The following is a 17,548-nucleotide window of genomic DNA, read 5'->3' on the forward strand; positions in this document are numbered from 1 at the left end:
CGGCTCACTGCAACCTCTGACTCCCGGGTTCAAGCCATTCTCCTGCCTCAACCTCCCAAGTAGCTGAGACTGCAGGATCGTGCCACCACACCCGGCTAATTTTTTGTATTTTTAGTAGAGACGGTGTTTCACCATGTTAGCCAGGATGGTCTCGATCTCCTGACCTCATGATCCACCCGCCTTGGCCTCCCAAAGTGCTGGGATTATGGGCGTGAGCCACTGTGCCTGGCCATGTTCCCAAATTTGAAGCCTTAGAGATTCTCAACATTTGCGAATTTGTTAAACAAATACATTCCTGAGATGAAATTTTTCACAGCTACTTAAAATATTGATTAGTCCAATAGTAACATAAAAGGAAGAACATGAGCTTTGGGATCAGAAAAACCTATATTTGCATCCTCTGTCACTTGCAAAATGTTCCAAATATAAAGAAACTCCTGGAATCTGTGCGCACTGTTAGTTTCTTTGTAGAATCCTCCCTGACCTGACACAGACTACTTATCCTATGGTGTACTGAGATTTAACACTGTGCTTGCAGAGAGACCAATTTAATTTTGAGAGGTAATCTGACTGAAGACTTAAGAAAGGAATGAATGGAATCAGATAGGCCACAATCAAATTCTGGCCACTTACTAATGGTACCACATTGGGTACATTACTTCTTTGAAGCTCAGATTTCTTGTCAACAAATTGCTAATAATTATACTGTTTACCCAGTGGATGATAAAATGGCATTAAATGTACTAGCACCGAGCTAGGTATGGATTTGGTATTAAGTACATAGTAATTGTTAGCATTGTTGTTGTGTGTCTTATGCTAATCTAAAACTTTTACTCAAAAAGATTTTAGTCGGTCATTTATGCCCAAAGTATTACTTCTTAGTACACCAAACACCCTGTCTGACCTAACCCCCAATCCAACTGCCTGGCCATTTTTCCTAGTAACATTCCTTGTATAAGCCAGCATTTTTGCAGTTCTAGTCATTTCCCCCAAACTGTGTGAATTCCCACCCTAAGCCTTTCCTCCTGCTCAGCCCACAGACTATGTCTTTTCTCCCTCTTCTAGATTTTCCTGTTGAACAGTCCTTTTCCTTCAAGGTTTAAGTCTAGTGGAGCTTCCTGCTGGAAGCCTTCTATAAAGCACTCAGTATTTACTGTCTTTTTCTCCTGTGTTTTTATAGCACTTTGTATTTGATAGAATGCTTCACACTTTCCATAGATCATAATTTCTATATCTGACTCTCTACCATATATTAAACTTCTTGAAGACAGAAGCTATTTCTCCCTTCATTTTTGTAATTCTTTTAGCAACTTGGTAACTTGCGCTCAGTGGATATTTATAAAATATATGTCAAATTAAATTCAAGTGACTGAAAGCTCTAGAAATAACCTCGTGTAACCCTTCTTGACACAGATGTGCCATTTGAAGTGCCCATTTGAATATGATTTTTTAAATTTTTACATATTGAATTTTCACATACATAAAGTTGGTTCTAAAAGGCTGAAAGTATTGGTATACTTGACACAGAATCACTCCCCCCTCACATTTCATTTTAATTTATTGCACAGATAGAAAGCTAATGGGTACAATTATGTGGATATAATCTTTCCATCTGGGCTAGTTCATGAACAAAGCATATTAGGTAATTTACAAGCTCTATCCTGGCTTGCTTAAAACAGTATCTGTAACATTTTGGGAAATTTTACTAGTTCAAGAGAGGGAGAGATAAGTGAATTGATTTACATGGTCGATTTGGAAGACTTATGGATCCTCTGGAAAGAAAATAAACTCAAGAGTTTTCAAATATAATGTCTTAGAATTCTCTCTTTAGAAAGGAAGAAATTGTAGTTCTTTAAAACTGATTAACCATGAGGATGGTAAGACTGGGGGAAAGGATAGGCCAAAACTTGGCCTGAACATGAGTGTCAGCTGATCTTGAAAGAGTTTCTAATTTTAGTGTAATGAAAACAAAAATTTTTAATAGCTTCACCTATTGCCACATAATATTAATTAGGCCTCCAAAGACAAGAAAAGCTCCTCTTTGAACCACTTTTACAGGAATCTCCGTGCCCTCTTAGAGTTTCAAGTCTGCAACTTGAAAGATTTAAACCACAAAATTCTGTGTGTATGTATGTGTCTCTCTCTCTGTCTCTCTTTCTCTCTCTGTCTATGTGTGTGTGTCTGTCTCTCACACAGGCACACACACAGACACAAACACACACACACACACACGCACGCACGTAATTTTCTCCCAAAAAATTTACACCCAAATTAATGGCGTGTTCCTTTTTGACAAAGACTTTGGCTAAACCCTCTTGTAAAACATTCTAAAATGGCTAGTGATATCTACCTACTGACAAGGAGTCAGTGTAATCAATAACCCAATCATACACTCAAAATGCTTAACTATAATCTTAGGATTTTTAAATATCCTGATCATTTTCACTTGGTACTTCATATTGAATGAATATCACCAAGATCCAACTTGATAGGCTGGGCGCAGTGGCTCACGCCTGTAATCACAGCACTTTGGGAGGCCGAGGCGGGCAGATCACGGGAGTTCAGGACTTTGAGACAAGCCTGGCCAACATGGTGAAACCCTGCCTCTACTAAAAATACAAAAATCAGCTGGGCGTGGTGGCAGGCGCATGTAATCCCAGCTACTGGGAGGCTGAGGCAGGAAGTCACTCGAACCCGGTAGGCGGAGATCGCAGTAAGCCGAGTTCTAGCCACTGCATTTCAGTCTGGGCGACAGAGAGACTCCGATTCAAAAAACAAAACAAAACAAAACAAAACAAAAAAACAAAGATCCAACTTGATTAAAAAAAAAAAAAAAAGGTGGGGCTGGACTGGCCGGGCGCAGTGGCTCACGCCTGTAATCCCGGCACTTTGGGAGACCGAGGTGGGTGGATAACCAGGTCAGGAGATCGAGACCATCCTGGCCAACATGGTGAAACCCCGTCTCTACTAAAAATGCAAAAATTAGCTGGGCATGGTGGCTGGTGCCTGTAATCCCAGCTACTCGGGAGGCTGAGGCAGAACCCGGGAGGCGGAGCTTGCAGTGAGCTGAGATAGTGCCACTGCACTCCAGCCTGGAGACGGAGCTAGACTCCGTCTCAAAAAAAAAAGTGGCTGGACTTGCCAGAGTTTGGTTGGCAAAGAAAACCCATCCAATTTTAAAATGATCAAGGTCATTGTAGACTTTGAAAAATCTTTATTTCTGTTTGTATACAATGGTGAACTTAAACAATTCGTGAGAATTTTGCAAGTCAGTATAAGCTCCAATTCTCCTTCTTCAGAAATGGAGAAGAACTTGTTTAAATATTACATATTTTTCTTTAAATAATAAAGAGACAAATTAATTCCTATTAAGTCTTAATTTGGAAGTATTGTTTGATTGTGGAAGATTCTAGAATGCATGTTAAGAATCTGATTTTGTCTATGAGCTCCTTCCCTGTTTCACTCCATGGTTCTCTCCAATTCTACCTTCCAATATTCTCATCATGTTATACTTTATCCAAAAAGACTAAACTTTTCGCCCTTCTCTGAATATACATTTTCATTACTTTCCACCAAACTACTTTTAAATATCTAAAATTCTACCATTTTCCAAGGAGACTTATGTGCTATTACAAACAAAATAGGCATATAAACAAATAACTAATATAAATGAAAGCTGCCTTAATCATTACCAAACCATTATTAGGATTAAAAAGCCCTTACTAAATAGTAATCAAACATAATTTTAGAGCTAGTTTAATGGCAATTATATTTCAATACATACTTTAAAAATGTATGTTGTGACTCTTTAACACCTAGCTCTAAGAAATTAAAACTATTATTATCACAATATTTTATATATATGACTAACAAAAAACTTGCAATATTAATAAAATGCCATGTTTCTCTACTCTTTAAAAAGAGTTAAGCTAATATCAATGTACTAAGTAATAAGAGTAAAATATGTTCGCAAATAGACATGGAATATTCACCTATGTTAGAACTTTCTCCTTCAGTCTACCAGCTCAAATCTATATGAGAAACCTATTTTTAGTTCTTGTAAAAGAATAAAGCCCGGCACCCACTTTTAGTTTAGCAAGCTCATAGTGACACATAGAGCATTTTTCTATAGCGTTTTCATAGCATATGTTGTATGGATCACATACTAAATATTTATTTTGTAATTTACAGTCTAGAGGAATTATGAAAAAAGAAACTGGGTAAAAAATATTAGATCAAACTTTGATAATAATAAGTTTAAGTAAGAAACTAACTTTTGAAATTTACATGTTAGCTGGGCATATTTCAAGATATCATCTTTTGGGAAACACCTAAAACAAGTTGTTTTCTAATAAGGTTTACCCCCCACCGCCCCCGTTTTTTTTCTTTTAGCTGAATTGTTATGTTTTTTTCTGAACAAGTATTTGTGTGACAGTTTCTACTGCTATTGGTTCAGTTGACATTCTATCATAAATAATAAAAATTCTTGGATATTTTTACTCTTACAAATATAGTAAATCTTCACTTATATTAATATATGTACATTGTACATATATAATATATGTAAATTGTACATATATTATATATGTAAATTGTACATATATAATATATGTACATTGTCATATGTTACAGATGCTTTAGAAACATTGTATATTTGAATAACTATACATCACAGGACCACAGAATTCTGGAATATGTGTGAATTAAAATCATTAAAATGTTTATAAACTGAAAACTCAGTCATGTGAATTTGCTTATGAAGAATACCTTAATATCACAGTAGAGAACAGAGTATGGGAGATGTTTAATTTTAGTCCAGTTTTAAAACAATGATATGTTTAACTGGCTGCTTACTTTTAAATGATATATTCATAAAGTTTAGCAATGTTCATTCACAAATTTTCCCTATAAATTTAACTTTCCCTGCACTAATCAACTATATAAGTTAGTAGACTCTAGTTACTTCTGGATTGCTTGGTTCATATCTTAAAAAGGAGAGATTTTTTTAAATGGTGTTTACTCAGAAAGTAATGACATCTTTTAAGGGAGAAAATTTGGCATTTTACATTTCAGAAGCAATAGTATTGGCAGATGTATATCAGGATTTTAAAAATTCCTTGCAAAAATATGCATATTCCAGCCAGCTGGAAACAACATGAGACCTTTATTCTACGGGAGATCTAGAGAGGTTGTGTGCCTCTCTAGATCCCCTTCCTCCACATCCTACAGTGAGTTAATAACCAGTGGTGGGCAAGAATGCAGATCGCCTGCCTTTTGGGTAGGTGTAATTTTTCATTACCTTGAAAGTCTTAAAGGTAATCCTCGAATATTGAATACTTTATTATTTATTAAATCACATTTCTAACTGTTCCAGACCATGTTTCTATAGCCTGTGTACACAGTGATTGACACATAAAAATCAGTCACATTTAACAAGTGCATGAACTTAAACATCTTTATATGAATTTAATATCTAATTGTGAATTGCTACTCACTATGTGATCACCATCTGTCATTCAGCATGAACTGAGAACTATACATTATCACTATTTATTGGTTCAATCTTTTTCAAGGCACAATGCCTAAGGAAGTTACTGATTATTGATCCACCATAATTGAAATGCCCACACATTTGAAAAAAGATGGTTAATGAAAATAACTTGTTCCCTGTATATTGATTTAACTAAAGAAAGTAAAATGCATTTGTGATTCGCTTGTACATTGTTTTTCTAACCACAATAAAAACTGACTTGAGAAGTTTGTCAGACGTATATATTTATTTCACAAATAGGTATCTTTTTGATGGCTTTTGTGAAGAAAATGATGCATTGGAATTGATATATTGTGCATAATATAAATACCAATAATACACTTATTCTTCTAGATTTTTATTTATTCTAAGTTTATGCAATTATTATGTAGGGCTGTTTACATCAAAGATTGACTGCCTCTGGTTTTGCTCTGGGGAGTCTTAGCTTTTGCCCTATGTACAGCTCTGTGCTTCTAAGGCAGAGCAAAAGTTGTTGGTGCTCGTGGGTTTCTCTCCTTCTTGTGCCAGAATCACTTCCCTGCAAGACTGCTTATGGAACATTCCTAACCCACATTTGTTTCTCCCAGGACTCTGGCTCCTTTGAGGGATTTGCCAGCCTAGCTGGATGGAGGTATTCCAGCTCTGCTTTCTTTCAGATAATATTTCTATTCATTTTATCTAAATAAAGGATTATGTTAGCTAAAAACGATTGAACTTGAGATATGAGTAGGTACCTTTCTAGTATCTGGTTTTGTTACAGGTTCTTATGGTTGATTTTCTGCCTGTAATGTAGTATTTTAATAGAACCGTCTTTAAATAGCAACAACTCCTAGGAAAAAGTTTCGAGGAAACCTATGCAAGCTTTTTGAAAGAAATTGGCATTTAAGTGCTTAATTCAGTTAGCAACTCATGAAGTCTATATTGACTGGGATGCAAATAGCCTTTATAAGCATTAATTTCATGACATGAACATTTTGTAGAAGTGAATGTAGAGTTTGTAGATCCTTAGGCAAATCTTCACTGTCAGTTGAATTTATTTAAAGAGCTTTTCTGGTCACCTTTGAACCTCAATGATTTCTCCAGATGTACAGAAGTGAACAATGTAAAAATCTTGCTGTTTCAGCAGAACTGATTCCAGCTGGCTGGGAACTGGATCTGCAAGTCATTGGTTACAGCTGTGTTTCGATTTATGTGATGGTTGAAAAAATAAATTACCCGATTAGATGGCTGGAAAGAGGACTCTTTGTTTAGCCCTTGTGTGGGGACTGAAAGTGTTTATGGTGCTGTTTTCTACGCAGTCTTTGCAAAGTAAGCTGGACAAATAGACTTATTCAATGCTTCTAAGAAATGTTGCATATTCAGCTTTAATTCTTTACTAAAGAAACTGTATTTTTTTATAGTGCTGTCATCCAGCAAATGTTTTAAAGGTCTAGCATTTAAGAGAAGCAGTACGTTTTCTGTCCTACTGAGCACTGCATTTAGTAATTGAAAAGCAGTTTTCTTTTGTTTAATGTGTACTTTAAAACATGTCTTTGTCAGGCACGGGAATGGGAATACATTTTCTCTTAAACTCAATACTTTATAATAGCAAAGTATCTGAACATAAGTTCTAACTTAACCCTTTTCCTCAGTGAGTTATGGCTAGTGTCACATAAGAGAAAATACATTAATTAAATTGCTGTATAAAGAAATATAGTCAAACATTACTGTAAAAAATTAACATGCCTGTGGGCCACTTAGGCTATTAGGCTTTTGAATTTGTGAATGTTTTCTTTGTTATAAAAGTAAAGTTTTGTATGGAGAGCTTGGAAGAGCGTTAATCAGCATATAACTTTCCAGGCTAGTAAAAGTCAAAATGCTAACTCTTGGAGCTTTGGTATACAGAGCCTAACAAAATACCTCCCCAAAGAGACTAATATACTAACACTATCTTGTGTGAGGAGTTTTTTGTTTGTTCTATTGCATTATTTTTTTAAGGTAACTTAACTTGGATCATTCTGTTTCCTAAGTTATAAGCTGTCAGAACCAATGAATTGTTTACAGCTCACCCAGTTCCACTGTGGCATTAAAAAAGTGAGCGGTGGCTCTGGAACAGATAGCTACGATGATATGTCTTCATCATTATTTTCTCAAACACTGATTTGCTAAATGATTTCAATATTTTTTGGAAGTTTATTTTTTTCTTTAATGCTTTCTAAACTCCTGAAAAGGGCCCACATTCTTCAGTGAACTTGAGACTGAGGCCAAGCACTTGACTAGGTGTCACAAGGTCTCCTAAGTTCAGTAGCAGTTCAGTGTGGGGAACACCCAGGAATGTGTTATATTTTCCAAGAAAATAGACAGTTCTTTGCTATTTCCTTTCTTAAACAGCTATATATTATGGAATTTAAAGATGCAGAATAAATAAGCATAATGTATCTAATAGGAGACAAAGGTGGGATTGATCTGTCTTGAATTGAAAGTCAGTTTTGCTATGTTACGCTATTTTCTTGATCAATGAAAGTATACCTTCTAACCCTTAACAAAATCAATACAATTGATTGGAAAAGATAGAACAAAGCATGAGAATGCAGAATACACTTGAACCTTCATTGTTCAGAAATATTTAAATGATGTTTATAATGCTTAGAAGCATTTTCCACTAACTCCATGTAATGGAAGCTTCTTTAACCAAGATTGAAGACCTAAGTAATAGAGTTTGAGAATATGCTATAGTGGCATCCTTCATAGAATAACATGGTTTTTGGTTTTTTTTTTAAGTTAAACTCATCTCACATTACTTATACTTCTAAAAGTGAGAGCAATTTCTATTACTGAGCATAGAGATAGCAAAGTGAAATTCAATCTTGAAAAGAAAGTATATAAATTAATATGAAAAACTTAGAAAAGAAAAAAGTATTTATAAAAAGAGAGCACTTTTTAATTTAAAATAATTTACTCTATATTTTGTGCTCCTGCTAACTGTCATAATTAGTAGATAAAGCATTTTCTTTTCTTATGAAAAGAACCCTACAAAATTAGCATATTTTTCCATGAAAGAAAACTCTAAAAATCTAGAATAAAAATGATTATGCACAGTCAGTATAATACCAATCCATTAATAACTTTATTCCCCTTCAATTAAGGAGCACTTGAAAAATGAATATTTTTTGAAACCAAAAAAGATGTTTTTAAAGTTTTTGCAAGTTGATAGAGAATTTTTAACCTATGATTCACCTGTTTTTCTGGTTTCCTTTGTATTCCAAATTTCAGAAATCCACTTAAGGAGGTTTTATAAACTATATATCTTATCCTGACAAATTTTAAATGCCTTATTAAAGCTAAAGTGTGTCTATTAGATCAATGAATCCTATAATGTTTTTTTAATCCACATTGGCTAATTTTTGCAGTCATCCAATGAAATTATGAGGTTTTCTCCCCAGTGCCTATGCCATAACTGTGTTTACACATTTTTAAATCTTAGAAAATTACTATCTAGTTATAAAATGAAAATACTTTATATAGTTTTTCAAATAATTAAAAATTTCAGTGGGAATAAAGTAATCTACATAAAAGATCTAGTATAACATTTTGAAGTTGCCATATTATGCAGCTAATGTGAAATGATACAATTTTTTTTTTTTTTTTTTTTTTTTTTTTTGAGATGGAGTCTCACTCTGTTGCCCAGGCTAGAGTGCAGTGGCCTGATCTCGGCTCGGTGCAACCTCTGCCTCCTGGCTCAAGCAATTCTCCTGTTTCAGCCTCCTGAATATCTGGGACTACAGGCGCACACCACAACACCCAGCTAATTTTTGTATTTTTAGTAGAGATGGGGTTTCACCATATTGGTCAGGCTGGTCTCGAACTCCTGACCTCAGGTGATTGACCTGCCTCAGCCTCCCAAAGTGCTGCAATTACAGGAATGAGCCACCACGCCTGGCCTGAGATCATACACATTTTTGAAATTCAGCTACTAGGTGAGACACCACAGGGATATAGGAAGAGGCTATGTTATTAGCTTTACTGGGGATAAATGTTACTGGACAGTTATTATGAGGGTTAAATTAGATAATTATGTAAACAGATATCTAAATAGCAGATAGTAATTACCAGGATGTGTTTCCAATTGTACTGTCCTTCCATTGCACAGGATTTTAGGGCTAAATTGGGCTTTGGAGATAACCTAGTCCTCTCTCCTCATTTTAAAAATAAGAGAACTTAGGTTCCAAGAGTTAAATGACTTATCCAAGATGATAGACATTATTAATTACAGAATTGGCACTAGAACCAGTTTTTCTCACTCTTAGATCAGTTATTTTTCTACTTTCTCACTTCGTTTCATGGTGTTGTACATAGCCTACCATATGGAAAATAGTACTTTTCTATAGTTACGTTACTTAAAACATAAATTTTTATTGATCCTGTACCATAATATTCACAGTCTAAATACAACAGTGATTCTGAAGTCATTTGAAGGCTTCTCACTTATATTCATTCTTAAAAAGCCAGGATTAATTATTTTCTCTCTCACCTGTTAGGAAGCACATCAACCCAGCAGAAACATTACTTATTAGTATGTACAATATGGAGAACTATTGAAAAATACTCTTCCAGATTTGTGTGTGTATATATATATATATATATTTATTTATTTTATTTATTTATATTTTTGAGACAGAATCTCGCTCTGTTACCCAGGGTGGCGTGATCTCGGCTCACTGCAGCATCTGCCTCCTGAGTTCAAGCAATTCTCCTGCCTCAGCCTCTAGAGTAGCTGTAACTACAGGTGTGCACCAACATGCTCGGCCAATTTTTATATTTTTAGTAGGATGGGTTTTCACCATGTTGGCCAGGCTGGTCTTGAGCTCCTTACCTCAGGTGATCCACCCGCCTCTGCCTCCCAAAGTGCTGGGATTACAGGAGTGAGCCACCGTGCCTGGCCTCAGATTTGTATATAATTTGTTAGGGTATAATTTTTGTGGTCTCTAAATTGCCCCTTATTATCATTCCCTGCCTTTTCCCTGAAAGAGAAACACTCCACCAGCATCCTCAAGACCTAGTTGTTCCTATGTGTGGTTGCACAACAAAGTTCACATCACTTTTAACTCAAGACCTTCCTCAAGTTCCTCTTCTTGCTCTGTTCCCTCATCTCAGTGTCATCTCTGTAGTGTGCCTTGAATGAGGTCCCCTTGTGGATACTGGTGACTAACAGACTAGACTGGAAAGTAGGTTGTACACTTCCGGAGAGCAGAAGAGGGGAGAGGGCAAGAGGAAAGAAAACAGGGAAGGGAAGCCATGAAAAAGAGATTGCTACAATGAATTACAATTTTTTTTTATTACTAAATGCAAGAATGAACATTAGATTTTTACATGCCAGGATCATTCCTAAAAGGAGGAGAAATCTCTGATTATTTGTTTTTCCATGGTAGTTGTGATATTCTACACTTACATATATCAAAAGAAAGAGAAAGAAAGTAATTTCAGGTTGGCAAACCTATTGCATCCTGGTCATAAAGTGCCTGAATTTAACACTGAGTCATTTTCTTGTCCAAATACTAAAATCTTGAAAGAAAATATAGGTCAAGTTTTTTTTTTCCTTGTTAAAAACCAATGATCTCTTTCATCGTGAATCTTTTAAAGTAATAACTCATATAAATTTACATTTTACATTATTTAATTTGGCTTAAAATAATTATTAGTTCTAGAATCTGATTTGTAAATCAAAATTGTCATACCAAGGTACACACACACACACACACACACACTCACAAACACACTCGTATCATCTGGGATTTTTTCTCAGTTAATTCTGCAGAAAATTCCTAACCAGGGCTGGGAGTGGTGGCTCATGCCTGTAATCCCAGCACTTTGGGAGGACGAGGTGGGCAGACCACAAGGTCAGGAGTTCGAGACCAGCCTGGCCAACATGGTGAAACCCCCGTCTCAACTAAAAATACAAAAATTAGACAGTCATGGTGGCATGCTCCTGTAATCCCAGCTACTCAGGAGGCTGAGGCAGGAGAATCACTTGAACCCGGGAAGCTGAGGTTGCAGTGAGCCAGATCGTGCCATTGCACTCCAGCCTGGGCGACAGAGCAACTTTCCATCTGAAAAACAAAAACAGAAAAAAAGAAAATTCCCAACCAGTTCATCCTAGTCCACAAGAATCTGATTTTTGTCTCCCTTGTCCTTTAATTACTCTTCCTTGTCTCCTAAAAAAAAAAAAAAAAACAGTTTTGTATGCTCCTAACTGCTGATTGCTCCTTATTTTAACTGGATTTTTAGAAAAGATTTTTTTTTTTAATTTTTCTACTCACACTACTATTACATCACTTCTTTATTGAAAGCAGAAATATGTAATATGTGTTGTTTGGCTCTAAAAAGAGAATGACTGTCATTTCTGGAAAAGTTAGACAAATAAACACCTCATATTTATTCGGAGACTTTAGCTTGAGTAGTTTTTTTGTGTCTTCTGATAGTATTGTTATCAACTATTTCAAAGTTAGTATCTATATACCCTTTTTCCTTAAGTAATCATGCATATTTCCAGACTATTAGTAAATAAAAATAATAGATACTCTTCAGTCAAAAGAAATTCTCTTTATTTTAGATCTTCAAATAAATCAACATAGTTTCATTCTCTTAAAAGAGACTTGAAAGAAAATATTGAGATCCAATAATCAATTATGCTATAAAACTTTTCACAAGGAAAATTTAAGTCAACAGTCTCCTATAAAACTTTCTGCAGGGTTGGAAATGTTTTATATCCAGACTGTTCAAAATGGTATCCACCACCATGTGCCCTTCTACACATTTGAAACATGGCTAGGGCAACAGAAAAAAAAAATGAATTTTCACTTTAATTTAAATTTAAATAGCTACACATGGCTGGTCACAGCTTATTGGAGAATGCAGGTTAAGTAAAACAGAAAAAATGCAAGTAATAAACAATAAATTCTGCACATCCATGAATTTTGAGTCAAAATTTGAACTGTAGTTGATTTTTTGTCTTTTGTCTTCTATCCTTCTTACTCCAAATCTCACTAAATAATTTAAATATGATCCCCTTCTTAGCACTGATTTCAAATGGCGTTTATAAGAAATAAAAGATTCCTGCCTTAGTAGTCAGGTAGAAGGCAGGTTGTATTAAAGTATTTCAGAGTAGTCAGTTGTTACTTCCTTTAACTGAAAATATTTTTTGACATTAAATTCATATCTATCTTTCTTATTTTTTAGAAAGTTAACAGAACAAATCTCCAAAATCACAAAAATAGTTGATCTAGCAAGGCAATACTTGCATTATACGACTTAAATTAAATGTAAAACAGCATCAAAATTTTACTTTGTAAATATTTTAGCCATAGTCAAAGTATAAACTCTGATTTAGGGATGCTTTTATATTGATGATAAGATGTTAAGAATTAGAAGAGACCTTAAACCTGTATATATGACAGTGGTTAATTGGACTAATTGATTGCAACATCTTCTTTCAAATAAATATTGATTTAATCAAGTCTGCATTCCCATTGGCCTTAACGGAAGTCCTATCAGAAGCCTGTGCACTCGGATCTGGCTAACCTCTATCTGGATATAAATATTTTAAATGCATGGCCATTCAGTTCTAAGTATGAATTTTTTTGCGAATATTTATTCCTCTTGATTTTCTAAATTCCTCAGTTAACATTGTTATGCCTTCTGTAAAGTTAAGGCCTGTGCGTGTGTATATCTCTCTATGCAATAGAGAGATAGCATGGATTAGGGGAAAAAAAAGTTGTATTTGCATTTGTTGTTTCTGATTCACAGAGCTAGGAGTGCAGTGTTCATGTGGAGTCCACAGAGCTGGGATATCAGTAGGCAGTTGCTGTAAGCACATGTTCAATTATTAAAATAGTCAACATTTTATGTCTGATAGCCATGGCGAGGTCATGACATTAATTTATCCAAAGTATTGTGGGCAACTGTCTAGAAAAATAAATAGCATAAAGGACACAGATGCCAGAGAACTAAAAAAGAAACCACAACAACAAAAAAGGTGGGTCTCAGCAAAGAGAGATTAAGAGATGACCAATTTATTTAATCCACATAGAACAGGAAGAAGTCAGCAGGTGTCTCAACGTTAATGACAAGTATTTTAAGCTATGCTGCGCATGAGTTAATTTTTGCTTTAGTTTTTCATTAGATTCTAAGCTTGTTGAATACTACTCCTATTCTGCCATGTCAGAAACTTAATTTCATATTTTATTGTTGCTTCAATGCTTAGGGATTCTTTACTACCTGTTTCTTTCTCTCCTTTTCCATTCTTCCCTTCCCTCTTCCCATTTCTGTGTTTCCCTTTCTTCTTCCCTGTTATTATTTTCCTTCTTGCTTTTCTCTCTCATGAGAGTATATTCTTAATTCTGTTTCCTTCTGGTGCCAACTTCTTTTTCTATTTTTATTCTTGCATTTGAGAGGTTTCTTTTTCCTTTTGCTTTCAAATCAGGAGCCTGTAGGAACTGATCTTAGAGATACATACCCTACTACCGATGCTTCTATCTCTTTATAGGTTGTGTGATGTTTTCTTTGGAACCTCTGCGAATGGTTGTCCTTCTTGTTTGTTGCCACAGATCTGTTGCCAATCTGCTACCTTAGTTGAGCCTGCAGTGCCGCACTGCATGCTGGGATATGTCTGTGTGAGTAAACTGAAATTTCTACAGCACCAGACAGCGTTAGAGTTGGCTTGAGAATTGCCGTACTTTGCTTCCCTTTGTATGTATTTCTTGTATGCTGCCGAGTCACTGATGGCTAGCTCTGTCTGGCAAGTAATTCAGAAATGCTGTTTATGTAGAAAGGAAAGGTAGGGACTTTACCACACTCTGTCATCAAAGGGAGCAATTGAAGAACAAAGGAACTGAGTAAATACCTATATATTGCCTTTTGTGTTGCGAAACACTGTAGCACAAACACATTTGTGTTCAGCCAAATGTTTTACTTCCTTTTGTAATAACGCATATAGAAGGTTGTCTCCACATATGTACAAGAATCCATATTTTATTTAAACGTATATAGTCAATTGTTCATATTTATAGGCTGCAAACATGTCTCAATCTCAAAGACTTTTACATATCCACTCCCACACAGCTATTTGTTATTATTTTAAAAGTTCTTAAATTAAAAAAAAAATAAAATATACTAATATCTCTGTTGGTTGATTTTATTAAGCAACTTAGGATTTCAACACAGTTTAAATCATATTGATGACTCAGATCCTGGCAGGTCTTACAATTCCTGTGAAATGAGAGCACAGCTAATAAAAATATTAAGCAATTACTTTTATTAAAATCATAGGGTTTTTTTCATTATCACATAGAAATGATTGATCTATACAGATTGGTCTCACTCATGTGTCTTTTGGGCTGCTTGGGAGCTTCATGTAGAAGTGGAAAGTCCCCTTTGCTCTTCCTTCGACCAAGGTGGGGAAAATGAAGGCATAGAATACAATCTAGGGCTATTAAAGAATTGCTGGCATTACTTCTCTCTATCACGTGTGAGCCTGGCTGCCTGCTTCGTGAGGTAGGGGATCCAGGATGAGACTGTGCCGGAGCCTGTTTCCACAACTGCATTTGGAGATCCGTCTTATTGATTAGCGGGGGAAAGGGGTGGGGATCAGGAGTGTGAGGTGAGGGGAGGACCAACTGACGACTGGCTCAATGAAGCACAAGACATTTTCTTCCGGAAAGATGTCAAACAACTGAGAAACAGCCAGAGAGGAAGTAGAAAGGTGGAAAAATGAGGAGACCCTGGAAGAAATGAAGGCATTTCCTATGAGACAGCCTTGGGGCTTTTTTCTTTTCTTTCTTTTTTTTTTGCTTCCATCATCTGACCTGCAAAGGCTAGAGTGACAGCGTCATGCAAATGCTGCAGTCCAGCAGGTCTGGGAGAGGGTGGATGCTAGACTGTGAGTTAATGTTAATGATGAGCGCAGTGAAAATACCAGCCGCTGCCACCCCCTGCTCACAGAAGCGCTCTGAGTCAGCATCAGATGCTTTGCCTCGCCTCTCGCTGTGTATCTGTGTGCCTGTGTGCGCGCGCGTGCTCGCTCGGGCATCCGTGTCTAGCCGAGGGGAGGGGGTGGCGTGTGAGTGCGTGGAGGGTAAAAGCCAGTCAGTCAGTGAGAAGCAAAGGTACGTTGGAGAGCAACTAAAATCTGACTGATTTCCATCTTTGGAGCATCAGATGTATTCCCTAAGGAGGATGGGTCTCCGTGATGGGGGTGGTATAATTATGTTAATGTCATTTTTATGGAGGGGTGAGATTTTTCATTCTGATAATTGGTTGAATGCTATGGTCAAAAATTGTAAAGCCATATTCAGTTTTAGGGAAAAGCATGGACTTAGATCTAAGGGCGGTTTTATTTTTTCGCTTTTTGTGAGTGCTGCTTTTTTGTTTTTTTGGTTTTTGTTTTTTAACTATTTATTTTAAGCCATAAGTGATTCAGTATGGGAAATCAAATGATAAACAGAAAGAGATCTTATATAATGATGCATTACATCATGGAGCAGAATATTTAAAGTCTTACAAGGCAGAGTAAAGATCTGGACAGGGGGTGGGGGGTGGTGGTTGGAAAGGGGTGTGGTACTAGGGTGGAGGAGGGGGGCCAGTTAGCAAATATTTTGTGCAGTATAGCTTTCCTTGCAGCTTACTTGGAAATGGATGATTCACCTGTTCTACAGGAAAACATTCTAATTCTTTCCATTTTTTTTTTTTCCTCCTCTTTTCCCTTTTAAGATCAACCACCTCAGAAGAGCCAGATTCCACTTCTGTGGCCAGGACTTTTATATTATGGCTGGTCCGATTGTTTTACCCTGCGTTCTATGCTACTAAACCTTGGATCATTCCTAAAGTACAAATTCTGTTCTCGAACCACAAACAAGGCTAAAAGATCGGAGGAAATTCAGTGAATATACAGGATTGGGGTTGTGTATTTTTAAAAGTATTGAGCTTTATAATAATGTAATTATTCAAGAAATAGAATCATGGTTTTTTTATGATGTTGCCAGCATTTTAAATTACATGTTTATTAAGTGGCATTGCTCAAATAACTACAGAGTATGCGTGGAAATATTTGCTGTCTGAATAGTTTGGAGATTCAAAGAGAAAAATCAAGCTTCAGAGGTATTAAATTATGACATGCAGAAAAGTTTTTGTTTTGTTCTTAACTGCAACGGTATATATTTAAATCCGATTTAAAGTATTATATGTCCTGGGCCCACCTTACCAGTTGTGCTGTATAACAGTGTAATGAGAAGCAAAATTTCAATTAGGGTCCCATTAACTGGCATATAATCCTTCTTTAATGTAATAGAGGCTATGGTGTTGCTGTACAAATCTGCTAGAAGCAGATTTTAACCCATGTTTAGTCTCTTTCTTTGGATCTAATGGAATGACTCTTAACTGTTCATTGTCTGCATTGTTTCTCATATTCTTCATTATTTTAAGGTCTGGAATTAGTCTATAAATGGTCGTCGTGATTACTCAGCTCATCCTAACTTTTATATATCATATATATTTCTACTGAAGTATTTTAAATAGTATTTACAGGTAAAAGTCTAAGTGAACCCAACTGTAATTTCTAAGCTATCCTTATTTCTGGAAGAAGAATTCTACCGCATCAAACCAGACTTTTCCTAGTCCCTGAGACCCTAACTTGTGAGGTATTTTAGTAACATCACAAGTCAGGCTCTTGGGACCTAGGCGGAGGGGAACCAGCAGCTTTGGACCTTATTGATTGTCTGCAGTTACCACCAGAACAAAAGAACATACATAGATTCTGCCTAGGAGAAAAGAACAATGCTTTTCTTTATCATCAGCAATGTTTTCACCATGACCCACCCCCAAAAATACTATTGTCAGAAACTGTACTCTAAAGTGATTACACAGTTGCACTGAAATGGCGTTTGTATTATAACGATCATACAAAAGCAATATAAGAAACCTGTGTAAGAAGCAAAATTAAAATATAAGTGTTTTAAAATGCTCCTTTTGGTGCATTTTAAGGTGGCT

At 35.9% G+C, this 17,548-nt stretch overlaps 1 non-coding gene across 1 annotated transcript; it reads left to right on the plus strand.

Annotated features, from left to right (window-relative positions):
• Window positions 1-17,160: 17,160 nt before the first annotated feature.
• Window positions 17,161-17,249, plus strand: MIR125B-2 (microRNA mir-125b-2). The gene has a single exon (NR_031980.1). It is a non-coding gene; the product is annotated as a microRNA mir-125b-2 (primary transcript).
• The last annotated feature ends 299 nt before the right edge of the window (window positions 17,250-17,548 follow it).

This window comes from Pan troglodytes, chromosome 22 (assembly GCF_028858775.2).
Source record: "Pan troglodytes isolate AG18354 chromosome 22, NHGRI_mPanTro3-v2.0_pri, whole genome shotgun sequence".
Classification (NCBI taxonomy): Eukaryota; Metazoa; Chordata; class Mammalia; order Primates; family Hominidae; genus Pan; species Pan troglodytes.